This window comes from Tasmannia lanceolata, unplaced genomic scaffold, assembly GCF_043159265.1.
Source record: "Tasmannia lanceolata isolate RefF3 unplaced genomic scaffold, GAP_Taslan_0.1 ptg000020l, whole genome shotgun sequence".
Lineage (NCBI taxonomy): Eukaryota > Viridiplantae > Streptophyta > Magnoliopsida > Canellales > Winteraceae > Tasmannia > Tasmannia lanceolata.
In genome coordinates, this window is record NW_027518697.1 from 29,790,710 (window position 1) to 29,796,750 (window position 6,041).

The 6,041-nt window shown below is 38.6% G+C and overlaps 1 long non-coding RNA gene across 1 annotated transcript; it reads left to right on the plus strand.

Annotated features, from left to right (window-relative positions):
* The first annotated feature begins 1,113 nt into the window (after nucleotides 1–1,113).
* On the plus strand, nucleotides 1,114–5,492 carry LOC143854878 (uncharacterized). The gene is made up of 2 exons (XR_013237617.1): nucleotides 1,114–1,804; nucleotides 4,993–5,492. It is a non-coding gene; the product is annotated as an uncharacterized LOC143854878 (long non-coding RNA).
* The last annotated feature ends 549 nt before the right edge of the window (nucleotides 5,493–6,041 follow it).

Below are 6,041 nucleotides of genomic sequence, written 5' to 3' on the forward strand. Positions count from 1 at the left end.
TAATTCCAGCAAAATTCCCAACGGCTCAAAATATGACCGTTATAGTGTTCTCGGAGTTCCGAGAAAAAATCTCGGAGTTCCGGGAATACAAACAGAAGATGAAAAAAGTTTACTGGACCATTTCTCGGAGTTCAGAGAATTCTCGAAGTTCTGAGAATTTCTCTCGGGGTTCCGAGAAGCCTATGAAGAGCAGATTTTCACTTCATATTGTTGGGCTTCCAATTTTATACCAACTTGGGATTGTTATGAGGGTTCCACTTAGTTGGAACACCACAAAGACAATCACTTATATATTTAGGGTGTTTGTTTATTTGCTTAATTATGCCTCTAAAATCTAAAACTAAGATTGGATCTTTTACAATCTAAATATGACTTGGTCTTCAATGGACTCTTCAAGTCTTCATTTATCTTGGACTTCGATGTCTTTGGCCTTCCGAATGTGGTTCAATGAGTGCTTCTTGGCCTCAATCCAAGCAATGATGTCTTAGCACCTATGTGATCTACAACTTAGACAATCAAACATATTAGTGATCATAAATCACTTGTGTATTGGAATCATCAAAATAAGATGGGAATGCCAAGGTGGAAACCATTGGGCTTACACTTGTCCTATGGAAAAAAAAGGTAACTTGTGTAATTAGATCTATAACTCAATTGCTAATAATAGCAATCGGTCGTGATGAGGCTGAACTTCCTAACTCTAAGACACCCTAAAACCTAGAACATGACGTAAGTGTTCCTAATTGGTTCTAAAGGTTCCTATGATGGGAGACCGCAATCCAACAATTCCTAAAACATGGGTTTAATTAACCCAATTTGTGAAGTTAATGATTTTCAATTTTCCAAAGGTTTTCGATTCTTAAACATCTAAGGAATACTAAAGGCTCTAAGTTTTGACAAATTACATACTTGAGTAGCATCTATGGAAGGAAATCGTGCTTTCCACCCTTGCATAATTTAGCACGTAAGTTATAGTATGTTATTGCCTCGCATGTTTCTCAGGATTTCCGTGGACAGTAGATCTCGGAGCCAATAACGTACTAGAATTTAAATGCTCAAATTATTGAGGATTGATCGCAATTACGATACGATTATGTAGACACCCACATTTTGCCTTACTTTAACCAACAATAACCTAATATATTGATCCGTAGAATTTCATTGGTAAAGTATGCATCCTCAAATTTTTTGAAAAAAACAAAATGATAAAGAGATGTACCTGGTGAGATGATTAGACCCGAAAAATTGAAAAATACCCTGATTGGTGAATTTAGTGTGTTAAATCCATGTGAGAACCCCCTCTATCATTGATTTATATGTTTTAGGTCATTAATATCTTGATCTGACTTTATGGATCATCAATCGGGACAAAATAAGCTAGGGTCACTTCATAGCCCGGACCCTGATTCTATTCCGAGACCCGATTTCCGTAAATCGTTAGATCAGTGGCAGATCATGACCTGGGTCTAACCATCCAAAACCACCTAACCTCTCCTCTCATCCTAACCATCCAAACCTCACCTAACCTCTCCTCTCATCATAACCATCCAAACCTCACCAAACCTCACCTAACCTCACCTAACCTCACCTAACCTTACCTAACCTCACCTAACCTTACCTAACCTCACCTAACCTCACCTAACCTCCTATCCCATTCTCCTATAAATACCCTCTCATCCCACCATCAAAAGGAAAGAGAAGAGAAGAAAAGAGGAGAGAACCCCTCTCTTAGAAAATTCAAGCCCTCTCTCTAGACCAAATCCCTCTTCTCCATAAGTTTGCATGGAATATCGTCTACAAAAAGGTATGCCTTTTGGAATTTTATTTTCTTTTCTATATTTGTAGGATTGAGTGTTGTTTTGCGTATATTTTGGTTGATGTCATGTTTAATTTCGTACTAGTTTGGCCTTGGTCATGTTCTCACTTATGCTAAATATAATTAATGTGATAGGGTCATTAGAACCTATTTGTGATGGGATTTTGAAATCATTGGCTTGTTAGGGAATTTAGATTTCTTTTGGGAAAACAATTCATTAAAAATTTTGAACGTTTACAAGAAAGAAAACTTGAATTTTACGTGAATTATCAAAACCCATTTAATTTGGCTTACAAAATCTCCATCTTTCAATTGATAACAACAGCCCCCACTCCAATTTGATAACAACAGCCCCCACTCAATCTCAAGAACCCAATATCCATACCCCACCTTGCCAAGTAGATAAAAACAACCCCTTTTTCAAACATCCCATTTGAATATAATCTCAGGCCCATTCAAGCCATTTTTCATATTCACCGTCTTTTAATCACTAAAAAAAATAAGAACTATCAAAAGAAAACATGGGGGTGCCAATATCATTCCCGTCATAGTGCTAGCTGTTAGACTTTAAACAGATTTTTCGACCTCTAAACAACAGAATCGTGGGAAATGGTTAACTACAAAGTCGTAGATATTTTCGTGCCGTTTCCAACGAGTATTCGTGCTAGATCAGACGGCGAGTGGTTAAAAAGTTAAGTCCAAAATGGTTGCGGCACACCTTTAGGCATTTCCAGTTTAATGTTGCTGTCCTTTTGTTTGCAACACAAATTCGAACCTCTAAATCACAGATTTACAAACAATGGAGAACTAAAAAGTTGTAGCCCTATAAAAGATCTTTCCAACGCATGTTCGTACGTTGAATTTGGCCAAGCGGTTAAAGAGTTACGACAGTTTTAGTGGGCTGCATTTGTTAGATCTTTTAATGGTCAGTGGTTTGTCGAATTTGTGCAATTGTCAAAACTTGGTTGTGTTAACGTCATTTTCCAAACCAAAATCGAAAGACATTAATCTAAAGTACATCCAACCTAAAATTAACAAAACTAAAATTCACCCATTTAAAATCCACTGATAAAAATCCGTTAAAAGCCATTAACCAAAAGACCACTAAAAATTTCAAGTGAAACTAAAACCTTCTAAATAAACAACTTTAAAAGCTACCAAACACACTAAATACCTTCAGATAATAAAAGCTTCAAGAAAACTCTAAAAGTTTCCACAAGCCCAAAAGAATTCGAGATTTCCAAGAGCCGGTGGATTCAAAATTCCTTTAGGAACCCTTAGAGCCCAATTTAGGAACACCGGTGTCGTGTCGTGTCCTAAGTTTTAGGGAGTCTTAGGTTTTAGGGAGTCCTAGAGTTAGGAGTCCAGCCTCATCACGGACGTTTGCTATGTATAGCAACCGTGCCATAGGTCTAGTTACACTAGTCACCCAATCTTTCCCTAGGACAAGCCTAGTAAACTAGGATGTAGGCAAACCTGCATTAGTCTAAGGGACCATTTTCATTTAGATGAGAATCATATAGCATCTTAGATGAAATCTTAAGATAATAAAATCCTCAACTTGAATTAAATAACTTCTCCTAAAACTGTTGAAACAGTCAATCCCGTCTAGGTCGGTGTCCTAGTTGAGTTAGGCATAAGTAGCTTAGCTTAGGTGCACCGAACTACGTCGACTCTGATCCCAGTAAGGCTTGGGTACGTAGGCAGCTTGGATGTCTGATGGCATACCACCCGCGAGTCGGCACCACAAACAAATTGTGGTGTTTTGTATATTAATTTTCTTGTAAATGCTTAATCAAATCACTTAGGATTTTCCATGAAATTAGAATTCTAGGAGAACTTTCACTTAGAATGAATCCAGACAAATTAATAAATCAAGATACACATCTAGGATTCACATTAAAATTAGATCATAGGATGCATGTCACTTAGTTCGCACATTAACATAGAGTTGAATGAGCCATTTAAAATAAATTTAAAAGAATTAGCTTTTGGAATCGAAGACCGATTATCGGGCAGGAATGGTGCATGTGGCGGATAACTCCCCATACCTTCCATTCTCGTAACCAGGTAGCGAGTCTAGATTTCTGGTTAATTACGGGTCCTAGATCCCACATCTAGGTGGCGACTCTGTCAGTCTCTTTCGTGTGGAATTCGGATTGCCTTAGTGATCCCAAGTTCACAGGAAAGATTAATTCAAATCAACATTAAAATGCACACGCCAATCGCGTGGGTACGAGAGACCAAGAGAGAGAGCGCGGCGGCTCGCGCCACACCCCTCTCGCGGGATCAGGGTACCACAGTTTGGCGACTCTGCTGGGGATCACCTAACTTCATTAAAATTCCAAAAGATAATTCATTTGAATTTAATTTAACCGGCTCATAAGAACTCTATCTCTTGTATACTTGTCAGATTAGTTTGTCTTGTTTTATTTTCTCATCACATTTTACTCAAACTTAATCTAACAAAACCTGAAGGCATCATAGATCGCGCGAACTTATTGCACACAATTACATCACTTGCATCTAAACCCTTGCATCTCACGTGCACACACGTCCTATTTTAGGAACCCGGAGTGTTATCTAGCATGGTTGACTGGGATTTCATCACCTGGTGCCTCTGTGCTAGAGAAGCATTCCACCCTTAGCCTGGTACCTTTATGGTACGTAAACGGATCTCTTGTTCACGTACTGATACGCCGGACACTGGTACAGTATATCGAGCAGGGATTCGCGTTAAGGGAACTCTTGGCCTTACCCCTAGATTAACCCACACATGCATGTAGTATACGAACACATGTGCATCACGTGTGTGAGCCTAGTTTAGGATATCCTACCCATTGGTGTTTAGATTAGGCCGTGGTCCATCTTCCAATGGTCACGATCGGTCCTTATATACACGAACAAAGTCATGAGTCGAGATTCTCTCTCCACTCCGATAGATTAGGATTAAGGTTGATGCCTTCAGGTAACACTGATAAAATGTGAAAAAAAAAAAATTCCCTTTGAGTTAGGATATAAATCCCATCATTTCCAAAGATCTCATAGGATTAGTCATTCATGATCTATCCGTTGAAAGCAATCTTATGCTATCTCATCTAATCTTTTGATCGTGCGTCTTTCGTTCTTCTGTCATACGATTCGATCGTATCTTCATGCCATCCCCTAACTGGCAGATGCAGAATCTCACAATCTTTCGATTATGCGTTCTCATGATCTGATCATGCCTGGTCCAGATAATCCAATCTTGCTTGTACCCCTGGTCTGTTCCTCCTCTAGGGGCTACCTTTTTCAAGATTATTTTGCTAAGTCCTTCAGAGTTCACTCTCAGAATCCTTGAGCTAGGGGCATTTCCCTATGCGAATCAGTCATCATTGTCCAAAATTGAAAGTATCAGCCATGATGATGTTCAGAACGAACCAGCCTTCGCCGAGCCTTCAACGCCAAACAGTTGCAGCAGTTAAAGTTTTAGTCACTTACTATTTTATGTTGAGTCAGTCATCATGGTCAGTATAATTGTTGAGTCCGGTCTTACAGTTAAAGGTCAATGCCTAGTCCAGGCAAGTTATCTTCTGTTTCCCTTTCTTATTTAGAGTTGTGAATCCTGAGCATGTTCAGGATAGGTCGTCTGATGTAATAGCTTTTCTTTAAATAAAATTTCAGTCAGTTCCAAAAAGTTCACTTGTGTCTGTTCTTAAGTGTGCTTCTGATCTTAAAATAAGACTCCCTCTTCAAATGAGGACAAAATTGACGAAACTCCACTTGAGTCACAGCAATTACTTGAACGAGAGGAGGAGCGCCAATCCCAACCTTTCAAAGATGAAATTGAAATGATAAACACTGGCACTGAAACTTTGATTCAGTGAATGCCGATTGAAAATACATTACCCTCTAAAGAGTGTGAAGAATTGATAAAATTATTTCAAGAATAAGAAGATTGTCTAGAAAAGCTACAACCGATACCAGGGGCAAGACATAGATGGAAAGCTCAAAGAAAATGAAGAAAGTGAGAAGATATATGCTATACAAGGGGCATAGAGTGGAAACAACTTTCATATTTCCAATCAATGACCTTGGTTCTCAAATTCATAGCAAAAAGCCAACAAATTCAAGATGAAAAGTTCAAGAGCAAACAATGAAAAATGATCATCAGATATCGAGAGTACGAATCCATAGATGGAGGATGTCAAAGAACAAGTTTCGCTCTATGAAAGTCGAAAGCACA